The sequence below is a fragment of the Neofelis nebulosa genome, chromosome 14, assembly GCF_028018385.1.
Source record: "Neofelis nebulosa isolate mNeoNeb1 chromosome 14, mNeoNeb1.pri, whole genome shotgun sequence".
Classification (NCBI taxonomy): Eukaryota; Metazoa; Chordata; class Mammalia; order Carnivora; family Felidae; genus Neofelis; species Neofelis nebulosa.
This window is the reverse complement of record NC_080795.1, coordinates 65999255-66024090: the sequence shown is the minus strand read 5'-3', so window position 1 is coordinate 66024090 and position 24836 is coordinate 65999255. Positions and strand designations below refer to the sequence as shown.

The 24836-nt window shown below is 43.8% G+C and overlaps 1 long non-coding RNA gene across 1 annotated transcript in view; it reads left to right on the top strand.

Moving 5' to 3' along the window:
- LOC131494499 (uncharacterized) overlaps positions 1-24836 on the top strand; it is a 40515-nt gene that overhangs the window by 4998 nt on the left and 10681 nt on the right. The window contains exons 2-3 of the long non-coding RNA XR_009253437.1: positions 18630-18684; positions 20723-20957. This is a non-coding gene — a long non-coding RNA (uncharacterized LOC131494499). The remainder of the gene's footprint in view (positions 1-18629; positions 18685-20722; positions 20958-24836) is intronic.

The window sequence follows — 24836 nt, the reverse complement described above, 5'->3', positions numbered from 1 at the left end:
TATTGAATTAGAACATTTGTTAAACCATTACACTGATTGAAGGGCAGGGGAAAATTTGAGCTCCTCTTTTTGAAGACTTGGGTAGTTGGGGCCAGAACAAACATTCCCAGCAATGTGGGCCTGGCTTCCAGGAAGTCTAACTGTTCCAAAAACTCAGCATGGGTCAGAACTTGATCTTTCTTTTGTTGCTGCTTCACATGACAGTTCTTCATTAGTACATTGGGTAAGGTGGCTACTGGTGCCATAAGAAAGAGGTTTGTGACTCAGGAAATGACTTCTTGGCCAGAAACATATTTAGCTGAATTAATGAGGCAATGACATTTTTTTTCACCTATATTCCAAGGCATTACTTGCCAGTGATTGCTCAAGGAAACTTGGCCTTATCATGGCATGCCAGCATGTACTGAATGTTGCAAAATTTTAGGGTCACCCAGTAAATGGAAAAGTCAGACCATATGTGTTAGGTAGATCATTAGAAGTTAGCTGGGTTGATTTATGTTTTCAAGTGTCAGTCGTTACAGTAAAACAATTATTGAGCATATGTTGTATTATAAATGTTTGGGGGGAGTAGCTGCAAAGATACATGATACTTGGTTTTGCTTTCAGAAACCTTGCCACTTAGTGTAGGAGATAAGATGTGATGGCACAATTAGATGAGGTAGAATGTGAGGAAGGCTCCAACGGAGATGCTGTGGGAGGCAGAGCAGCGCCGTGGCGGGTTTAGATTGGGGCTGGCAGGGAGGCTCCAAGGTCAGCTGCATGAACGAGATAGAGAGGGACCTTGAAGGACAGGGAAGTGTTGGACCCAGGGAGACAGGTCGGGAGAATGGAGGTGCATTCACTACAAAGGGAGCAGCAGCAGGAAACGTCTAGAGAGAAGACAGCCTGGGGCATCTTCAGATGCTTCTGAGGAATCCAGCTGTCTGCACATGTAAATATATACTCTGGGGAAAAGGGTGCCGTATGTACATAAGCTTAGTGGGATGCTAGGATTTTAATTAAATATTAGCCTATTGAAGGCTCTGAAAAGGTCCTTTTTTAAAAGGCAAATTTCTGTCTAACTTTGTTAGGCAAGTAAATGAATTTATCCATATAGAAAAGACCTTTTTTTTTTTTTTACCCAGATGTAGAGTGTTGGAAATGTGGTTTAGCAGTGTCTCCAGGAAGAAGAAATGGTTTGCTGGGAATCTAGCTGGTCTCTGTTGACAAACAGCCTACTCAGCTTGACATACTGGCCCAATAGCACGGTATGGTTCCAAAGCCAGTGTTCTTTCTTTCCTACCTATTCTACTGCTCATCCAAAAAGAAAGTAAAAAGCAATTGTCATAAACAATTTTTGCTCCTTTTTTAAAATGTTTACTTCTTTATTTTTGATTGAGAGAGAGAGAGAGAGAGTGAGAGAGCAGGCGCGAGCGAGCGCACAGTTAGGGGAGGGGCAGAGTGAGGGAGACAGAGAATCCGAAGCAGGCTCCAGGCTCTGAGCTGTCAGCACAGAGCCTGATGTGGGGCTCGAACCCATGAACCGTGAGATCATGACCTGAGCTGAAGTCGGACGTTTCACCCACCGAGCCACCCAGGTGCTCTGATTTTTGCTCCTTTATGCCCTAAAAGTATTTTGAAGAATTATGTACCCCCTTACATATTTCTTAAGTTAACTTACAAGTATTTCCTCATAAATTTAAATAATTGCAGAGGACACAACTATTATATGTATACATATAATAGTATGTTGTGTATAATGCTGTGTGTATGTTTGTATACACGTACACATACATTATAAATATTGAACATATTGTAAATAATATAAAATAATGCATTACTCTTTTAAATTAATCCAATGGCATAGATCCCACAGTCACCTGATACCCACTATCCTCTAATGAAACAAAGAAATGCACATACGAACAGGCTTTTACTTAACAGCAGAAAATTCTCTTTCACATATTTCTACCTTAAAAATCACATTTCTGTTCTTCTTCCATCACAATAAGACTTTTTTTTCATTGTAACATATTTTCGTGTTGGAGGTCTTTTATGGATCAACCTATAAAATTTTTCTGCAACAAAAATATGTTGAAACATTGAAACAAAAATTATTGCCTGTGACTCCAAATGCTCTAAGTTTCAGAACAAATTTCTCTTGGATTGAGTTATCATTATAATTATTATGGGTTCACAATTGATCAAAGTAACATATGTGTGTGTACTGTACATTTTAATAAATACTGGTCATATGAGTAAAATATTATTGGAAGTGCTTCTCTCCCTTTTTTTAAAGTTTATTTATTTTGAGAGAGAGTGCACGCACGTTGTGAGTGGGGAGGGGCAGAGAGAGGGAGAGACAGAGGGTGAGAGAGAGAGGGAGAGAATCCCAAGCAGGTTCTGCACTGACAGTGCAGAACCCAATGCGGAGCTTGAACTCACGAACTGTGAGATTATGACCTGAGCTGAAACCAAGAGTTGGATGCTTAACCACTCAGGCACCCAGGCACCCCTGGAAATGCTTCTCTTAATGATAAATACGGGGCAGAACTTATATTTCCCTATTCAGGGAAGCTCTGAAGATGTCAGAATGTTGAATTGTCCCTTTTTTAGCACCTTGTGTTTGCTGCATCCGTCGTATGGCTGAAAATTGTGTTTTTTTTTGTTTGTTTGTTTGTTTGTTTGATTTTGCTGAAGGGGCGAAGAATGGAGAGGGAGAGTAAGAAAGAATAGACATGCTGCTTCAAAGTGCTTTCTCACACAGCTCAATTTTATAGAATACACATTTGGAAATTGGGGATCTGAAACTTGCCTCTCCTAAAATGAGCTCATTTGTGCCCATATATGCCTCGTGAGGTTGTCGTGTGAATGACAGTCTGAAGACCACTGGTAACTGGAAAAGAAAAATGACCCTAATATCAGAATACCTCATCTTGCTCATAACTGGCTATATTCCCGTAAATAAATTACTTAACCACAAGGGACTCAGTCTCCTCCTGCTTCAGACAATGCTGAGGCCCTTCTGGCACCCATAGTCTGATTTCCAGGCATCCTTCTGGGGGTGGAAATGATTGTCTAACTGAAGCTGTATGTGTTTCTGAAGATATCAATCAAACCATCTTTTCCAGGCAATTAGATCCTGTGGCAGTCTCATCTCAGCATATCAAACAGATTTATGAAGTTACTCTTTGACCTTTGCAACAACTAGAAAGGAACATAGATGAAGGGGAACAGAGCTTTTGGGCATTTCTCTTTTCTTGTTGTTTTTTTGGCTTGATTAGATAGCTGGTTTCCACAGCCTGCATGACTAATTCTGTGCTTCAATGACTCTCTTATAACCTTAGCATGTAAAGATGGAAAAATTCCCCTGACATTTTCAGGAAACATTTATTACAGACTATTTTATATGTCTGGTCAGAATGGGCTAACTGATTTTTCACAAGAACAGAATTTGGCAGAAAGCCTGGCCTCCTTTAGTCCTGTCTTGCCAAAAATCACTCTGGAGCCAACCTGTAGGGCCTGTGATGTCTCATGAGGCCAGACTTGAGAACGGGCTTGGGTCGGACTAACTCTTCCACCTAAAATGGGAAACAAGATCCATGTAGAGATAGAGGACCTCTCCCCACCTGTGTTTTTGGGGAATGTAAGGTAAATCCCCGTGGCTTTATCCTCCTGGAAGGGGAGTGATGGAATATTACATCTGGAAGCTTGGGAAAGGGACAGAGAATAGAGGAGCCAGGCCACAGCCCATCCTCAGAACTAGCAAGAAGAACAACGAAGGAAGATGGTCACCTATCCTTCTCCTTCAAATCTCCTGATCCCGTGGCTTACCTGGCCCAGCCTCTGCATCACCTCTTATCCCTTCTGCTATGGCCACTTTGATCTCCATCTGAAGATTCAGCCCCATTCTGGCTCTCAGGGCAAATGCCGATGAGAAGCAGGAGGTGTTTCAGCCACAGGAAGGGTTTAAACAGGCGGTGTCAGGATCAAATTTCAGTTTCAGATTTACTGCTCTGGCCACAGCTGTGTGGAGGATGTTCCGGTTACACTGTGGTGATAAAGTTGTCATTCTGCTGGAGAGACCCAATGAGTTTCACATGTGTGTTGCCTGTTTTATGCGGTGAACACTGACAGTACCTCTGGCTTGCGGCAGAAGGCTGTTATCACCTTTACTGAAGATGAGCAAACCAGCCTGAGTTGCTGGAAAATGGATGTTTTTAAGAAGGTCTCCACTAAGCCAGCTTGGTAGGCCTTGAGCTCTGGACCCAGACAGTCCAGGGTCTGATTGCCTGCCCTTCTGTTTGCTGTGTGACCTTGGCCAAACTGCCGAACTTCTCTAAGCTTGTTGCTTATTTGTCAGCCGAGGAGGATAATTGTGTCTACTGCACAGGATTATCATGATCATTATGTTCCTGGCCTGTATAAATATTATGCTACCTATTTTCTTTCCTGAACCAGTGCTGAGGAAAGGTGGGAGAACCATGGTTCGAAGGGGGGAATCGGAAGGGTGGGCATGTAGGAGGTATGGGTGCAGGAGGGTATGATGTCTCTGAGTTGGATGGGCAGAGATGCTGCAATTTTGCCTAAGAATAGCACTGGTTCTGTGTCATTTCTAGCTCAGACATCCTAACTGATGGCTCCCAGGCTGGTTGGTAGTTGGTAATTTGTTTGATCCCCAGGATTAGCTGAATCTGAGTAATAGCTGGTGGGTGTATTAGTCAGTGTTCTACAGAGGAACCAAACCAACAAGGTGTATATGTGTGCGTGCATGCATGCGTGTGTGCGTGTGTGTGTGTGTTTTAAGGAATTGGTGGCTTGGCAAAGTGTAAAACCTACAGGGTGGGCCCGTAGGCTGGAGACCCAGGTAAGAGTTGGGGTCTGAGTCCAAAGGCTGTCTGCTGGCAGAGTCCCTTCTTGCTAGAGGGGGGTCTGTCTTTGTTCAACCAATTAGATGAAGTGTACTCACATTATGGAGACCAATCTGTTTTATTGAAAGTCTACCCATTTAAATGCAAATCTTCTCCAAAAAACACCTTCACAAAGACATCTAGAATAACGTCTAACCATATATCTCGACACCATAGCTCAGCCAAGTTGACATAGAAGTTCATGTCTGACACCTGAGCCAAACCATTCATTCACTCATCTTCCTGACTTGGAGGTGTTTGAGTCTGTGATCCTTAGTCCAGCATTGCTCTTCATGATCACGTGTAAGACTTCCTCATCATTGGACGTTGCATGATCATTTGATTTGCTGGGAACAAATGAATTTCTAGGCAAATATGCCTACTGTGCCTTTCCTAGTCTCAAGTGTCTCCTCTGTTACCATGAACTGGCTAGAGAACAAACATAAGGCACATTGGGGTCTTAGACTTGGATGGATGTGCAGGAGCTCATATGGGCTCACGTGTGAGGCCAGTTGGGGCTGTGACAGCATGAGCCCGAGAGAAAGCCTGACTTAGCAGATGGGTGCAGGGGAAAATTAACCTGCAGGAGCAATGGCCCCAAGATGTCCAGTGAATGTGGTGAGTTCTCGTGTGTTTGTGCAGGTGTATGTTTGGACAGGGAGGTTCCATCTGAAAGTGAGGTCTCCCTGCTGCCGTGGGAAGGTTCAGGAGCCCTTAGGGGTTCTGGGCAGCAGGCTCTGAGCAGGGCGGAGTCAGCGTGAGCTACACTGGTATGGGTTTTTATTCCCAAAGCTCAGGGTCAGGGAAAGGTTGGAGAGGGGACCTGGGCCTAAGGAATGGCCACAATAAACTACGGGGGCTGGAGTTAAGCTTCTGTGGTTTAGGGGTCATGTGATGAGCCCAGGTTCATCCCAGCATCATCTAGTCAACTATAGGCAACAAGATTCACCTCAGACCTTGCCTGGTGTTGCTGCGGGACTGCTGGCCTGATCTAGACAAGAGCATGAGGGTTTGAAGTTGACTGTGACAGGCATAGCTGTCATTGTTGACTGTGGCATCAGGCCACAGGGCCAACAAGTCTGTGTGTGTATGAAGAAAAGTGTGTCAGGACAGTGGTGCCCTGCACCCCCACTGTCCTTGGATGAGGCCAGAGAATGAACAGAAGGGCATATACTGATGGGGCGAAGGGTGAGTTGTCCATGAGGTGGTGCTCACAGCTTGTCTTCATGTGCGCCGTGTGCCTTTTTTTTTCCCTTTGATTAAAAACGCATACTGTAAACTATATCCTGTTTTAGAATTCATGGAAATACGATTTGTCTTTCCTAATCTGAAAAGCAGATTTCATGTACTTTTAAGATTCCCAGAGAAATGTCTACATTTGTAATAACTCACTTCTTTTCTTCTCCTGGGATGCAGTGACAAGGAGAGGTAGGGTGCATGTTATGATCTCTCTGCTCAAACACCCCTGGGTCTCACCCCATCCCCAAGAAGCTCACAGTCCAGCTGGAAGTGAAGATCCACCCACTCTCTGACACAAGGTAGACGGTGAGGGAAAAACAAGAGTGTATCATTGTTTGAGGGAGGAAGAGGTTAATTCTGCTTGGAAGCTCCTTGAGGGACAATGGAGACATCAGTGGGGCCCAAAGAAAGGATAATACTTACGGTGGAACGTACGTTTTCTGAAGTCTGTGAAGTAGGAGTAGTGCAAACAACCCGGGGTGTCCAGTGATAACAGTGCTCAAGGCAGATGAGAAGACCTTGTTTTGTGAGTCTGAACTGAAATGGAACAAGGTGAGAGGGAGGGACAGGACTTTATAAAACATAGGAAGTGCCCCCACATGCTGAGAGAGGAGCGATCAGGTAAATACTAAAGCCAGGCTTTGGCAATCAGAAGGAAGTAGTTTCTTTTGAAGTTATCTCAGGCGAGAGTTAGTGAGAGGTGAAGTTAAAAATGCACAGCTTTGGAATCAATAAATAATTAATAGCACATTTGTATCCTACTTTATGGTTTAGAAAGCAGGATGACAATTTAGGAAGTTTTGATATCTCTGTTTAGCAGACGAGGGAGCAGAGGCATGACAAAGTTAAATGACTTTCTTAAGATCACAATAATAGTAAATGGCCAAATCCTACTGAAGAATGAGCTCAGGAACAGTTCTTGATCTAGTTTTAGCAACGGGTGAAACTAATCTTTTCATCAGGAAACATTTATTGAGGAACTACTATGCAGATATTATGTATTTGATAGTTTCTGGTACAGTTTCTTTCATCTGGGAGCTCACAGCCTAGGGAATGGCTCTGAAGTGGGTGATTTGGGGTGACATTTGGTGAGGTTTAGAGAGATTTTTGCTGGTCATGGCTGGCATTTGGTGGGTAGAGGCCAGGAATGCTGCTATACAACCTACAGTGCATGGGGCAAAGAGCTATCTGGCCTAAACTGTCAATAGTACTGAGGTTAACAAACCCTGTTCCAGTACCTTATTCATTTATGCATTCATTTTATCACATATTCGACAAGCTTTTGGGGTACCTATGATGGACTGTTCTAAGCATGGAGGGTATGGTGAGAAAGAAGACAGAAAAAGCCCTTGTTCTCATGTCATTTATATTTGGGTGTAGAGGAAGGAGAGTTGGACATTAACAAGAAAATGAATTAGTAACAAGGAAACTATCAGGTGGTATTGAGTGCTCTGTGGAAGGTTCAGATGCGTTGGTACAATTATAGGTAACTTGGAGGTTGCATTAAAATGGCTCATCATGGGAAGCCTTTATAAAGCAGTCATATTAGGGGTGCCTGGGTGGCTCAATTGGTTGAGCATCTGACTCTTGATCTTGGCTCAGGTCATGATCTCACGGTTCATGAGTTCGAGCTGTGCTGACAGTGTAGAGCCTGCTTGGGATTTTCTGTCTCTCTGCCCCTCCCCCACACTTGCTTGTGTGTGCTCTCTCTAAATAAATAAATAAATAAATAAATAAATAAATAAGACTTAAACAAAATAAAGCACTCATATTAATGACTGAATTTGAATGACAGGAAGCCATCTGAGGAAAGCATATGTCAGGCCAAGAGAATAGCAGGTGCAAAGGCCCTGAGATGGAAATGAAATTGGGATGTTCTTTTGAGGAACAGAAGGAAGGTCAGGGTGTTTGGAGTGTGGAGGGGGAGGGAAGTGACACCAGAGAGGATGGCAGGGGCTGTATCCTGTCAGGGCTTTGTTAGCCAAGAGAAAGAATTTGCATTCCCTTCTGTGTGGCTTCCATGTGGCTGTTCTCATGGGGAAAAATGATAAGGGTTATGAAGAAAAGAAAATAGTCTTGGGGACAAAGTGATGGAGGGGGTCAGTATTGAATTCGGTGGCCAGAGAAGGCTACTCTGAGACTTGGATGCTGACAAGGAGATACCTGTGGGAAGGCTCGAGGCACCTGAGGCTTGGGGTTATGGGCCAAATTGTATTCTCTCCTCCCCTCCCCCGTCATTCATATATTGAAGTCCTATCCTCTGTTTCCTCAATGTGACTCTACTTGGAGGTAGGGTCTTCAAACGGGTGATTAAGTTACAATGAGGCTAGTAGAGTGAGCCCTGATCCAGTGTGACTGGTGTCCTCATAAAAAGCGATGCCCAAAGAGATACCAGGGGTGTGTGCTCACAGAGGGAAGTCCATGTGCAGACACAGCAAGAAGGAGGCCATCTGCAAGCCAAGGAGAGAGCCCTCAGAAGAAACTAACCCTGATAACACCTTGATCTCGGACTTTGAGCCTCAGAACTGTGAGAAAACCAAGTTCTGTTATGTGAGCCCCCCAATCTATGGCTTTTATTATGGCGGCCCTCACAGACTAATACACCTGGAATTTGGTTTTCTTATCTTTTGCAAAAAGGATGCTTGTGGATCTTTAAGATTTTTCCAGTTCTAAGAGCCTTTGATTCTAAGAAATACATGAGCTCCTCCTCCTCCGGGCTGCCTGTCCTCTGTGTAAGCCTTAGCTACCTGTCCTTGATTAGAGAATGGCAGAACAGTTGTGGGGAAATGGAGCAGCCCTCGGGAGGAATTTGGAATTAGATATGGATTTCCCATCAATTTCAAAGAGCCCCCGGGCTGGGAGGATTCCAGTCACTCTTCTCCCACAGGAAGGGCATTCGAAACCCCAGATGAGGATCCATGGGATCATAATGACATATGTCTCCCTTAGGGACAGGCAGAATTCAGTGCCAGAGTTTCCAGAAAGGAGATGGAACTTGAGGAATTTTCCCCTTGGAAAGAGTTCACTAGAGAACAGGGCCCTATGGAGAACTGGAGTTCTTTTGGTGCTGACCCCATGCACCATCCAGGCCTTGCAGGGTCCCTGCCTTCTGTGCGAAGGAGCCATGTTGGCTCATCTTGTCCTTTTAAGCTCTTATCTTGTCTCTGAGAAGGGAGGTTTGAGAATATGACTCGTTTTAGGACTCAGGAAGAGAGTGGGCAAAGCATTTGCAAACTTGACGTGCCCTGCTTGCTGAAACAAATGTGGCCCAGTAGGCAGCTCCTTTGTTCTCTAAGCGAGAGCACTTGAAGAATGGCAGCTACTGTTCAAGCAGTTACTTTTGTTTCTAACTTTTTCCTTACAAATTGATATACATCAGAACATATTGAAGGGGCAGACTGTGCCTTGCTGCCCAGCCTTTCATAGTTAACCATCTGTTCAAATATTATGAATTCGACAAATATTTACTAAGCAATTCACATTGCTTACAATTTTTGGAGGGCATGGGAGTGGGGAGGAGACACAGACACTAAGCCAGTATTTGTGTGTGTGTCTGTGTGTGTGGTGTCTAAATAAAGTGGCTGACAGGGAGTAGTTGCTCATTAAATGGGTGCCAAAGAATGAATGAATGAGGGAACAAATGAATGGACTGGACAGTTTACACTTCAGATTCTCTGTCTCAGCCTCCATGTAGTAGTGTAAAACCCTCCTGGAATGTAACTTTCTCTGCTCCCTGGAACGTAGGCTTTCTGATAGCAGGGGCTTTTGTTTGTGCTATATCTCTAACACCCAGAGACCACTGAGGACATACTCCAGTAATCCAGGTAAGAGCTGATCATTCTGGGCAAGCAGAGGACACAGAGAGATAGTTAAGAGGCAGAAAAGTTATTGCACACGGTAACTGATCTATTGTGGGGACCAAGAGAAGACAGTTTAGGGAATCTCCTAGGATCCTGCAACTGTGTGGATAGGGTGCCAATAACAATGACAACGAGGAGATAGGGAGGACCACTCACCAGTTACAAATAGACATCCGGAGTTTACGAGGGAAATCGGTGTCGCTGATATTAACTTGGAATTGTTAGCATAAGGTATCAGTTGAAGCCTGAGATAGAGGAGCAGAGGCCTGAAGATAGAACCTTGGGGAAATAGTGATATCTAAATGAGGAGGAAGACTGGACATCGGGAGGTTATCTGAGAGTTGGAGGAAAATGAGGAGAGAGTGGTATCTCCTAAAATCAGATCGTGTCATGTCACTATGCTGCCTGCAGCCTGGGTCCTGCAGAATAAAAGCCTCGAGTCATTAACATGTATACCTGGTATGTCATAGGTGCTCAGGAATATTTTGCTGAATAGGGAAGTGATTTTTTGGATACATTCCTACAAGGCATTAATGGGAGAAGATCGGGCATTTGTTTTTATGTATTCCCCCTGAGTTGCAGGTCACTAATGGAGTTAGACCACGTTGGGTAGCGTGATATAGAAGCATTAGTCCTCCAGATCTGAATGAAGCAAGGGGGAGATGGTGAGAATCCAAGACTGTTAATTTGACCAAGGCATTCCAATAGGTCAGCAGGCTCTGGGATTTGGCAGCAATTTTGTGCATTGGAGACTCAAAGAATTTACCAACCCCCTGAGAGCCATTTTTGCAGACTGTGAGACTTTTAGGTCATCTTGTCTGATGCATTTGGCCACAAATGACCTGAAGAGGCTTACGTCAACATACACCATTTAAGTATTATTTTTGTCATCTTGCCATATAGTTTAAACTAATATTTACTGGCCTCTGCCATGTTCCAGATGCTGTGTCAGGCATGTCAAATACAAATCTCTCATAATGCCAAACACCCATTTTACAGATAAGAAAACTGAGGCTAAGAGAGGTCAAATAAACTCAAGGTGATGCAACTCATATAGCACATTTGGGATTTTACCTCAGGTTCTCTGACTCCATGTTCAATTTTTCGGTTTGTTTTCTGGTCTATAAAATAGAAATAATAATGTCTGCCCTGACCAATTTCTAGGGTTTCAGGGAGGATTATATGAGATCGTGTGAACAAGAGTTCTTATTAGGATTTATCATTAAATCAGTGATGCTTAGCTGGAGTTTGCTTTTAATGCTTCCCCTGAAGTCTTGAGAAACATGGAGGTTTCTGGCATCCTAGGATGCTGGTGGGGAAGTCTATTTGGTGGGGGGGGGGTGTGGGGCTGTCCAAGCACCTCTCACATCCCATCCTGGAGGAAGGCGTCTAACCCGTCAAGATGCAGGCCATTTGCTCCCCAGTGTCCTCACTACTAAAACTCCAGTGTAAATGATGGCAACCATGTAGTAAATGCCCACAGGCCTGCTGCTTTCCCCATATTATTTTAAAAAATTAATCATATAAATTAATTAATAAGTACTTGATAAAAATGCATTTACATTTTTTATTTACAACTTTTATTTATTTTTATTTATTAAAAAAATTTTTTTTTGGTAACGTTTATTTATTTTTGAGACAGAGACAGAGCATGAACAGGGGAGGGGCAGAGAGAGAGGGAGACACAGAATCTGAAACAGGCTCCAGGCTCTGAGCTGTCAGCACAGAGCCCAACGTGGGGCTCGAACTCACGGACCGTGAGATCATGACCTGAGCCAAAGTCGGACGCTTAACTGACCAAGCCACCCAGGCACCCCTATTTACAACTTTTAAAATGTGACTCCCATGTTATTTTAAATCTTGCCGTAAGATCGTTTTGTTATTTTCTTTTTACCAGAGAAGACAGTGAGGTTCAGAAACTTGCCCAAGGCAACACGGGTGATAAGGGACAAGTCAGCTCTTGAATCCAAGTGTATCTGATTCTAAAGAGCAAGACTACCCTACCTCTTCATTATTCTTTATTCTAATGGTTTATGGATGTGGTTCTGGGTGATTCTTCCCCCTGATGCATTATCATGACTTAGGATCTTTCCAAAAAGATCAGTGTCCTTTCCTTAGGTGAAAACTCTGTAGTTTACAATTGTTTTATATACATTTTAAAGCACATTTATAGCTGGCATGGCTTGGGAGCTAAATTTAATTCCCTATGTGTTGGCTGTTTGCACTTATAATTTGAACAGGGGTTGAACAAAAGCATTTAATGATTGGAAATTAAATTGGTGACACATCATTGTGTCTTATCCTCCCCCGCTTTGATCAGACAAAGCTCAGTCAAGTAGACGTTTAAACATGAAAAAGGCAGAATGGACCAGTAGCCTAGAACATAGGCCAGGGGTTGGCAAACTGTGGCCCACAGGCCAGAGCTGGCTTTCTGCCTTTTCTTCTACAGTCCTCAGCAGCTAAAATGGTTTTCGCATTTTCAAATCGTTGGAAAAAATTGTGGAAATTTTTTCTCTTTTGTTATGTACATATCCCATAATGTTGTGTTTTTGCCTCTGGCCCCATAAAACCTAAAATATTCACTATCTGTCTCTTGCAGAAATATTGCTGACTCTTGACATAGGACTTTACCTCTTTGAGGTGAAATAGGAAGGATGTAATGTCTCCTTTATTCCGGAATATTTTATATTCTTTGTTTTGTTTTGCTTTGTTTTTCAAATTTTTATTTAAACTCTAGTTAGTTAACATACAGTGCAATATTGGTTTCAGGAGAATTCAGTGATTCATCACTTACATACAACACCCAGTACTCATCACAACAAGTGCCTTCCTTAATACCCATCACCCATTTAGCCTGTCTCCCACCCACCTCCCTACATCAACCCTCAGTTTGTTCTCTATATAAAGAGTCTCTTATGGTTTGTTTTTCCCCTTTCTCTCTTTTTCCCCGTCTCATATGTTCAGTTGTTTTGTTTCTTAAATTCCAAATATGAGTGAAATCATATAGTTATTTGTCTTTCTCTGACTGACTTATTTCACTTAACATAATATGCTCTAGCTCCATCCACATCATTGCAAATGGGAAGATTTCATTCTTTTTGATGACTGAATAATATTCCATTGTATGTATATATACCACATCTTCTTTATCCATTCATCAGTTGATAGACATCTGGCCTCCTCCATAGTTTGGCTATTGTTGATAATGCTACTATAAACATTGGGGTGCACACACCCCTTTGAATCTGTATTTTTGTATCCTTTGGGTAGATACCTAGTAGTTCAATTGCTGGGTTGTAGGGTAGTTCTATTTTTAACTTTTTGAGGAACTTCCATACTCTATATGCTCTGGAGTGGCTCCATCAGTTTGCATTCCCATCAACAGTGTAAGAGGGTTCCTCTTTCTCTGCATCCTCACCAACATATGTTGTTTCCCCGAGTGGTTCATTTTAGCCATTCTGACTGGTAAGAGGTGGTATATCATTTTGGTTTTGATTTGTAGCTCCCTGATGATGAGTGACGTTGAGCATCTTTTCATGTGTCTGTTAGCCATCTGGATGTCTTCTTTGGAAAAGTATTATGTCTTCTGTCCATTTCTTCACTGGATTTTTTGTTTTTGGGGTATTGAGTTTGATAAGTTCTTTATAGATTTTGGATACTAACCCTTTATCAGACATGTCATTTGCAAATATCTTCTCCCATTCAGTGGGCTGTCTTTTAGTTTTGTTGATTATTTCCTTTGCTGTGCAGAAGCTTTTTATCTTGATGAGGCCCCAATATGTTTGCGTTTGTTTCCCTTGCCTTTGGTGATGTGTCTAGCAAGAAGTTGCTCTAGCCGAGGTCAGAGAGGTCGCTGCCTGTTTTCTCCTCTAGGATTTTGATGGTTTCCTGTCTCACATTTAGGTCTTTCATTCATTTTGAATTTATTTTTGTGTCTGGTGTAAGAAAGTGGGCCAGTTTCATTCTTTTGCATGTTACTGTCCAGTTTTCCCAACACCATGCATTGAAGAGACTTGCCTTTTTTCTATTGGGTGTTCTTTCCTGCTTTGTCAAAGATTAGTTGATCATTATTTTATATTCTTCTTCTTTTTGTTCAATATCACAGACATTCTTGAGTAGAGCTTTGTGCACAAGCTATAGGGAAATGGAAGTAGATAAGGCAGATCACTCACTGGGGCCTTGGACTCCATGGCTTTTCCTCTTTCAGAGGAAGAGGGTTTTGTTCTGGAAGGAAAGGAAAATATTTCAGGGGCAACTGTTCTGCAGTGAGCAGAGCAGACTCCTTTGTGAGTACCTGGCTTCTAATCACAGGCCCACCGTGAGCCTTGTCTGAGCCGGGTTCCATTATTGCGCAAATGTCTGAAGAAAGTTTCCATTTTGTTGAGAAAAGAAAGACTTCCTATTTTTTACAAGGCAGAGAAATTAATGGGGGAAAGAGGTTCTCCTTTCTATATCAAGAATGAAAGGGAGCTGTTTGAACAGACTTCAGGCAAGAATCAGCACTAACTGGGTGCTTGGCTGATAGCTGGGCTTTGTGGCTTCCTGTGCTATTAAAGCATTCTGGCCAACTCCTCCTGGCAGTCTGTCTTCTTCTGAAGGCTCAGATGTCTGACGCTGGACAGTGGGATGAGAGCTCAAAGGGAATATGCCCAGAGCACGAGCTCCTTCAGATCTCTGCTTCCAGCCAGAGCCAGGTGACAAGAGCCCAATCGTGAGCCAGCAGAGCAATGCCTGGCTTCCTCCCGCGGGCGGGCAGGTGAAGAGACCCCGTGCTCTGTGCTGCTGGTATCTGTGAACCCCATGGGCCGTCTTCTCCCTTGTAGAGATACAAAGTTGAATTTTTTCAGAGCACTTTTGGAAAAGCAAGTGCATCCAGGCCCTTGCCTTTCTCTTCTTTGTCGGTTCCAGGTCCTCTTCCTGTGGGACCCCACTCTTGCCTCTGGGCTGCCTTCTGCGTGGCTACCTCCCAGTCCTGCCTTGTCTTTTCTGCCTCAGAGTTCCTCTGGGTCCCTCCTCTGCCACTGCACTGGGCTCCTGGTATTTGGTCTCACCTGTTACTTTGCCTGGAAAGGCAACATGGGGATGTTGGGGGTTCTTTTGCTTCCCTTTATTTCCCAGGTATGGAATTCACAAGACAACAAATTTGTCCCCAGGAATGCCCTCTTAATACATCTAGTAGTAAATAGCTTCAATTTGGGTGTCTTTGGCTACCCCCGAAATGAGGGTATAAAACCAAGGCACAATAATGGCAGGGACAGTCCTTTTTTCTGGCTCGGACTTGCTTGGTTAAGTGGAGCCTCCAGGCCCCCTGAGAATTGCATGTCTCTGGGAATCTTGGTTTAGGCTTTGCATTCCTGAGGTGATACCCTCAGCCTAGACCTCTGAGGCTAAGTTTGATGGCTTCACCATCAAAGCCACTGCTGGGCCAACGCTGCTCAGCCTGCTGAGCCTGCAGGGCTATAGCTGGGGTGCAGAAGCCTTGCTGAGTCCCCAGCCTAGTGGGGAGACTCTCCCTTCTCCACTCTTGGGTCACTCCCCTTCAATTCTGTCTCAGTGTAGGGCAGCTGCATGTTGGACCCAAGTTGTGTGCCTGTCTTGCTAGAGATGGTGAATCTCTTTCCAGGGAGTTTCTCTGTCCCTCACAAAATTGACTCAGAGCTGCCTTCCCCCAGCCCCATCCTCCAGGTGTATGCAGACCTATAAGAAGAGAAGAGCATAGGCTCAGTCTAGAACCCCTGCTACACACACACACCTCTGTCTTTTTGCTTGCTGTGGGAAATGGACTGCCACACCCTCTTCCGCACGTTTCTGGTGTTCTGCTGGTCTGGACACTCAGCAAGCTCAGCTCGTTTTTCTCCTGTGGTGCCGCACAAAGCACGTTTCAGTGAGAACCACTCTGTCTCCAAGGCCAGTTGTTAGGGTTCTCTCGAGAAACAAAATCAATAGCATACCTATATAAGGAGATTTATTATAAGGAATTTGCTCATGTGATTATGGAGGCCAGTGAGTCCCACATCTGCAGCATGGGCCAGACGGTAGACCAGAGACACCATCCAGATAGTGCTGGGTGTTGGGACTGCAGTGGCGAATAAGGGTTCAGTCCTTCACCTTGAGGCACGTCCAGTCTGATGTATGCAATTATATTATCCTTCAGGATTTACAAACGGCATTCACAGATGTGACCTCATTTGAGTTTTACATGGACTCTTCACTTAGTGTCATTCTGATGTCCATTTTAGAGATGAGGAAGTGGAGGCCTGGAGACACTAAGCAATTTTCCTCATATTGTATCACGAATGGGTAGCAGAGCAGAGACTCCAATGCTTCTTTTTAAAATTTGAAAGCCCAAGCCCTTAGGTCACACATACAGTTAATGACTTAGGAAAAGCAAATACCATGTCAGATTTGATATATTTCTTATTCAGTTGCATGGTGACGGTGCACAACATTGTAATTTTTCATGTACCTGTCTCTTATTGTCTAGACTATCAGCAGGGGTGGACAGGGTCTTACTAATGTTTAAATCCTCAGAGATAAGCAGAATGCCCAGTACCTAGTAGGTGCTCAGTAAACAGTTGTTGAATAAAGTGTTACTGAGGGTCCCTCATGAGCCAGATTCATTCTGAATTTCATTATGAGTGGGAAACCAGTCGGGGAGTACAGGTGGAAGCTGCCAGATGAGAAGCAGTGCTGGGGATGAGGTGAGGGGCAGGCTGGAGGGCCGGTGAATGCCTTGCAGTGAGCTTTGATATTCAGTAGTCCAGGCTTTGATTTCCATGCATGAGGTTCAATTGCTGCCTTTGTATGCGGATTCATCAGAAGGAGACTTTTCAAGTGGGTTTTTAAATGAAATCTGTACGGGAGGGATAGAAGTTAAGCCCATGGTTCCGGCTCCCTTTCCTGGACAAATTTCAGAGGAGATTCCTGCAGAAGTCAGGGGTCGTCAAAGCAGAAGCATTCCTGTGATTACCAGTGCCAGCCTGCAAGCTGGAAGGACATGTGCTGGCAAGCACTGGGGGCCAGGAGCAGCGGGGGGTTCCTTTCCTTTGATTTCCTTCCAGATCTTGTCAAGGTAGTCTGTGGCCACGAGCCTAGTGACAGTGGGGCTGTGGGGGTGGAGCGGGGAGGAGAAGGGACTCACTTTCCTACCAGAAAAGCTTTTGTGACTGTTGGAAATGTGACAGAACTGTCCAAAGCACATGGCAGACCTAGCCATGCAGATTGGGGGAAATTGAGCCGTTGCTTCTACTGTTCTGTGACAACATAAAGCTGTAAATTGTCTTCTACAGAAAAAACAAAAAGAAAAATCATGAGCACCGTATTGTGGACACGGATGCCACGTATTCAAGAGACCTGGGTTGCTTGCGCCCCAGTCCTCCCCTCTGGGCCCACCCTCACCACCTTTGACATCTATGTCGACAACCACAAGGATTTAAAGAGGGACGTTGTTGGATGCTTGGGTGGCTTAGTCAGCTAAGCATCCGAATCTTGATTTCAGCTCAGGTCACAATCGCACAGTATGCTGCGTTGGGCTCTGCACGGCCAGTGCAGGGCCTGCTTGAGATTCTCTCTTTGCCCCTTCCCTGCTGTGTGTGCACTCTCTCTCTCCCTCGAAATAAATCAATAAACTTGAAAAAAAAGTCTTAAAGAGGGATGTTGTTGCCTTCTCATGTCAAACAGCAGTTTCTCCTCTGCCCAAGTACATTCTGTGGATCCATAACGTTGCTGCTAATAAGATGGTGAACCTTCATAATCAGTCCCTAAGCAGTTAACTTCTCATTGCACACAAAGCCAAGGCAAGTCTTTTTGAGGATCTTAATTTATTCAGTATCACTTACCACACCGATCAAATACAGAGGACAATGGCAGGAACACTTGAAGGAAATTCAAGTCATACACGTGTTCTTAATTAGCCGTGTGACTTTGAACAATAAATACATCACGTTGGACATTTATTTCTCCATATTGGGGTGGATTTATGAGGCAAGACCGAAGACAAGCAGGCCAGTTAGGAGTCCTTACCATAGGTCAGGCAGTTAAGGGTGGTGTTCAGGCTGGTGGTCAGGCAGGCCTGGGTTCGAATCCTGGTTCAGGTTTTGCAAGCACTGTGGCATTGCTGAGTTATGCAAACTGTCTGAGCTTGAGGATCTCTACAATGGGAATAACAGTCATCATCCTAACCAACTGGGCACACAGGGCTTCCAGTAGTAAGGGAAAAGGTGTTGAGTGTGCAGAGTCAAGGGCATGGACATCAGTGGTAACTCCTGCCCAGCAAGGCAGTCCCCCGGGCTTTCGAACTGCACACAGAACACCAAGCACAAAAGAGATACTTACCGCAGGACATTTCACAATTGCTTGTAATTAAAAATATGTCTTAGACTCCTCTTAAAAAAAAAAAGAACGGGACGCAGCCCTCTTTAGGGTAGTCTTTGAGTTTCCGACTGAATGTCAAATCAAACGTAAGGTCTTCCACCCAAGTGCTCTCTCTTGTTCCTGAACCACCAATTTCCTGGGTACAGGGTTATGTTGGAGCTTCTAGGCAGGGTCTAGTTTAGTGGGAGACAAGAGGGGGCCAGGCCAGAGAACTGGTTGCATTTATGTGATGAAGAGCCTCACTTTGGACTTATCATCATCCTTGCAGGTGAGCTGATGTGAGCAGTCACACTGACAAGGATGAAAGAAGAATGCATCCTCAGGTAACTGTCGATGTGCCACCTTGCTTTGGCAATTCGTCACTTTTTAATATACTGGGATCTTAAAATTATGGCACTGTCTGGGGCCTCCTTTGATTTCCAGTAGGGCCTGGGCTTCGACGTGCATGCCTGTGAAGCTTCCAGGTGCCATTCGTTTAGCTCAAACCTATGCAGCTAATGGGGCCTGGCCACTCGGGAGGCAAATCTGTGCCTACTCCCGAAGGCTATGGATGTTTAAATGAAATTGCCCATCATACTTGCTTCGCTGGGTCTTCAGCTGAAACACGAATTATCCAGCAGGACCAGAGAGAAGACCTGGGGATATGTGGGGGAGGGAGTTCCTCCTTGGAGCCACAGAGCCATATGGGGAGGAAGTTTATGGAAGCAGCCGGGCACTGTTGACCACAGAGGTGGTGGCAGCTGGAGGAGAACGGTGATGTCCAGGCTGTTTCTCTGCCATCTGTTCGGACCAGTGTACTTCTTATGACCCAAATCCTGGAAGTGTTGCAGGCAGGCAAGCTGATTAATTATTTCCCTGGGGTCTCCCTAGCAGAGGATAGAAATGATGCTTGGTGGGCGTGAAAGAGAGGCCAAACCTTTCAACTAGTAGGGAATTTGTTTCCTGCCTAACTGCAGCCACATGTGAAGGTATAGAAAACATATGTGCCTCTGATAAAAGATCACATTTAAAGACTAGAAAGAAACCAGCACAGCAAGGTCCTGTTTCTCATCAAACACCAAGCTCTGCGTTTCCAAATGCTCTGTGTTACTAGAGGGTGTTTAAGAAGCATTCCAACAGGGCTGGGCTCCATTTCTATCAGCACCTTGGGTGTGTTTCTGTTACCCACTGTTGCTCTCCAGTGTAATCAGTCATTTGCCATGGCGGTTCCTAAGCCTGGTAGCCTCTGTGGTCCACTGAGTCAGAATCCACAGGAGTAGCCAACAGAAACTGGAATTTTTCATTAGTCCTCTGGCTGATTTTTATGCAGGAAGGCTTTAAACTCTCTGTGAAATGAGGGATGGACAGGTTTGGAGAGAATGAATAAGGGACTGTGCTGACCTGCTGGTAGCACAGAGAATATCACATAAATTTATATATATATATATGTATATATATGTATATATACATATATATGCGCATATATATATGTATATATACATATATATGCATATGCATATGCATAGATATATATGTATATATACATATACATATATGAGTTTTTCCTTACACACAAGGAAGGAAAGGGATGGGGAAGTGAATGAATGATGGTCGGGAGGAATAAGAGATAGGCATTCATAAGAGTGGAGTGTCATTATAGGAGCAACAAACCCACCAAGAGTAGTCAGCCTTCAAAATAATAAACTACCAGTAGATGCCCATCTCTATTAATGGAATCATCATTTATTTAGTCTCCCAGGCTATAAACCTTAGAGGTATCTGTGATTCCTCCTTTGCTCCTCTTTTCTCCTTCCATTCCAAGTGATCACTAAATCTTGTTCATGGATTATGTTGCTCACGGCTGGTTGCTTTGCTCAAAGCCAGTCCTTCTTCCTCCTGTGTTAATAGGCCTCAGGGTTAACTTGAGAATTAGGAAGAAAGAGTCCAGCTGGATTCTTGCAGTAGCTTCTTCAGTGGTCTTTTGGTCAACAGACTCTCTTCTTTCACTCATCTACCATGACTTGGGAATGACTGTCCTCTAAAAATTCTAGGAAACTTATTTTTCTGCCTAGGAAAAAAAATCTCTGTTTATTGCAAACAGGATAAAATATAAACCCCTTAGTATGGTTCTCAAATTGGTCCTGGAGTTCTTCTCCAAAGTCATCTCTGTAGCAAATTAAAGGTGGTGGAAAATTCCTTGACACTCATCCCATGGAAAGGTGGGGTCTGTGTGCCCTCCTTTTGTTTCTGAGTGGGCTTTGTGACTATTTTTACCATGGTCACATGTTGGAGGTGACCCTTTGCCTATTTCTGGTCCATGCATTAAAAAGATGTCAGTTTCCATTTTCTGCCACTTAGGATATTTTATTATTCCTTTTTCAGAGCGCTCTGAGATGCTGTGTAAGAAGTCCAACTACCCTGAAAGGGCATAGATGTTCTGTTGTTGATTTCAGTGGTGCCTACCTTTTCTATCTACCTTGCATACTAATATCTGAGTGAAGCCATTTGGGCTAGTATAAAAGACCGATATCAATGAGTGACCCTAACTGATGTCATTTGGAGCATAAGAATCTCCCAGCTGAGTTCTGCCCAAATTCCTGAACCACAAAATTGTCAGGTATAGTAAAAATAATTGTTTTAAGCCTCTAAGTTTTGGGGGTAATTTCTTGCTCAGCAACAGACAACAGTCTCCTATCAATCTTCCCAAGCAACCCACTCCCCAGTTACATGGAACTACCATCAGTTTCCTAAACACATTACAACTCTCATGCCAGGAGTGGCCTTCTTCACCTTCCTTACTTGGAAAAATCCTGCTCATTCTTCAGATACAGCTCACATATTAGCTCCTTTCTGAAGTCATTATTGAACAAATGAATGAAAGAAATACTTTCTATTCCACACTACGTTGCCACAGGTTCTTGAAAAGTACCTTTTTAAAAGCAACATTGTAATGCCTGAAGTTCCAAAACCTCCCACAAAAGACCACCAGAGTCGTAAGTCAAAGCCAAGCAGCAAGGGTCGTTTATTGCAGGTTCGAACCTGGTCCTCTGCGCACTCGTCGCCGGTGACACAAGAGGCCACGATTAGGGTTGGTATAGCGTTTTTATAGACAGAGACAAATAGCACAGGGGAGGTTTTTACTTGTGGTGGGAGGAAGAAAGGGGGAAGGGGGTAGGTGAGGAATGTGCTAAGCAAGCAGGTTTACAGAAGCGAGAAATGCCGGTTAGTTTGTATACAATCACTCATTCCATTACATATCAGACTACATTTAGGAAGTTTTACAGCCCATTCTACAGCGGGTTACAATCAGGAAAGGTCTCACAATGCTCATAGCAAACAGCAAGCAAAACAGACTTCTCAGCAATTGTATTTCTTATCAAAGATCCATAATAAGCAGAAAAGAGAACCTAGCTTTAAACTAAGGCAGGGCTGTCATTTGGATTCAAAGCTGTTCCTTTCAACATGGAGGGGCGCCTGGGTGGCTCAGTCGGTTAACCATCAGACTTCAGCTCAGGTCATGATCTCACAGTTTGTGAGTTTGAGCCCCACATTGGGCTCTGTGCTGATAGCTCAGAGCCTGGAACGTGCTTTGGATTCTGTGTCTCTGCCCCTCCCCTGCTCATGCTCTGTGTCTCTCAGTCTCTCAAAAGAATAAAATAAAATGTTAAAAAAAAAGCAACATGGAACTGCACTTAAGTGTTTGGCTTCTTTGAAAGTCTGGTAATTCCTGGAGGGTAGGAGTTGTGTTTTCTTCAGTTTCGCTTATCCAGGGCTAAATACAGTGCCTGGTACATAGAGGGTACACAATAAATGTTTGTAGAACGATGGGAGGACCCAAGAAGCAAATAAAACCATGAAAAGCATTTTGGTCTCTGTATTTTTTGAAGGTTTAATCATGCTTTCCTGGGTTCTTCCAGTTAGTGTTACACATGAAATAGACTATTGGCTCTTTTGGTCTTTTGTGAAATCCTGAGTGTTTGGCAGCTTGACAAACTAGATTGGCTTGTCAGTGTGTTGGAAAATAATTGTCCAACTACCTGGAAGAGGGAGGCACTCATGAAATATAAGTCTGATGGGTTGTGGGTGGTGAATTGACATTTTCTGAGGTTTAACGAGGCAACAAGATTAATAAAAAGAGCTTTGGTGAGAGAGGAGAGATTGTTGCTGGGCCTGGCCTCAGTTCTGTCACTGAAGGATCTGGCCAATTTGCTTTATCTCTGTGCGTCTTAATTTCTTATGAAAAGGGGCACTGGGTCAGATGACATGTCACGTATCTTCCAGCTCTGACATTCTGTAAACCCAGCACTAACCTGGACTATTTCACTTGTATTATCTAAATGGGATAGCTGAGGGGCACCTGGGTGGCTCAGTTGGTTAAATGTCTGACTTCGGGTCAGGTCATGATCTCACTGCTTGTGGATTCAAGCTCTGGGTCGGACTCTGTGCTGACAGCTCAGAGCCTGGAGCCTGCTTCATATTCAGTGTTTCTCTTTCTCTCTGCCCCTCCCCCACTTGCACTCTGTCTCTCTCTCAAGTATAAGTAAAAAAAATTAAAAAAATTTTTTTTTAAATGAGATAGCTGAATCCTGCCTGAATCTCTACCTCCTCATCCCTTTGCTGACTCCTTAACCCTTTGTGCTTTGATGGCCCTCATGGGGAATCACATGCTTTAGAAGATCTTCCCTGGGTGGAAGTTTCTGTGTGGGTGTAGATCAGCTCTGTAGACTGGGGTTGTCCCTGTTAATGGACTGATTTCCCTATAGATTATTTGAGGGATTCTTTATAGAACACCTTTAATTCCCTCATATATCCCAAGATGTCCCAGACTGGCTTGCCAAGGAGTTTGAAATGCTAGTTTGAATTTTCCCCTTAAGGCATTGAAGGCTCTTCGTTCAAATGCAAACATAATTAAAACATTAGCAGCCATTAAAACCTTATTTGAATGAGCTTATCACATCAGCTCCCTCACTCTGATTTCTCTAGAGCTTTTATATCTATTGTCCCGTCTAAATCTGCGCAAGAATTTATTTTGCAGATGTAGAAATTGAGTGTTTTAGCAGGGGGAAATGCACATCATCCACTCCAGTTTCCTGATTCCTAATCCCACTATACTTTTTTACATTGCTTTTACAAGCAGGGTCCCGAGGAAATGAAAATAAGGACAGGTATATTTTGATGGAAGGAAGAAAAGAAATGGGGAGAAAGTCCCCTTACCCCCCAAACCAGCACGCTCCAGAGCTTCGGGAATTGCTTAGAATAGCAGCAAGCAGGATCAGCACGAAGGCACTGTCTGCCTACAAGAGGGTCATAAAGGGACCTTAAGAAAGATGAATGGAGGTATCTAGAAGACCCATTTGGCCAGTGGGGTATCATGGACTGGACTTTGGCTAAGAATATTTGGCAGTGTGGCCTTAAGGAAATCATTTAACTTCTCTGAGCCAAGTTTCCTCCATGTTGAAAATAAGGATCATAACACCTACCTTGTAGAGTTATTGTGAAATGGCAATGCCATTTATTGAAAAATATTGAAGTCTTCCCACTCAGAAATTGGTACCTTCCGCTAGTATCAATATTGCTTTTATCGTATCATCATTGAGACTCCTGGTAGACAAAAACTGCTAGACTCACGCCCCAATCGATATGATGGTTTATTTCCTAAAGGCAAGTAGACAGGAACGATCTCTTAATGTGTAGGGATGCATTATTTCACTCAGATTTGGGTCTCATCCTTGCAGAGGTATGTTCTTGGTATCTAGTAGTGTATTTATTTCATAGAGTGTTGATGATGAGGGCTTTTACTGAAGGCTCACATATTAATAAATTATTGCTGCCAACCATAAGCTGGAAAATGCACCGGTCTCATTTCTCCAGGGGGAATATCACACTGAAGATTTAGCTGACCTGTATCAATACCTTGATTGCACTACTCTTCTGTTTCTTTCTTTGGGTTTGCTTTTCCCTCTGCCTAGAACACCCTCCTCCCAAGCCTACTTTTGCTGGGCTCTTTTCCAACTCCCAAGTCTCAGTGTAAATGCCACTCCTTCTGGGACACCGTCCTTGATGACCTGGACTGGGGTGGGACTCCTTGACTCTTCCCCTGAACTTCTGCCATCATGACACTCATCATACCCCATGTTAATTCCTCTTTCTGTTGGTTTTCCCCATGAAAATGTAGGGGCTGTGAGGGCAAACATGTCTTCCTTCTTCATCACTGTGTCCCTTGTACCTAGTTTAAGCCCCAGCAAATATTTGTTAAATGGATGAATGGATATCAACTTGTTCCAAGAAAAATTAGGGTCAATTTATAAAAAAAAATGCAATAGAGTAAAGAGAAGAATGGATGTTCAAATACAACTAAGTATAGGAAAACGAATGTTCAGATCAGGAAATGGGAGATAGGATCAGGGAGAAGGAATATGCAGAAGCCACAGGGCAGGAACAATTGAAAGGTGGCTAATGTGGCTGGCAGAGTGGGCAAGGAGGTGGGTGGTGGGAG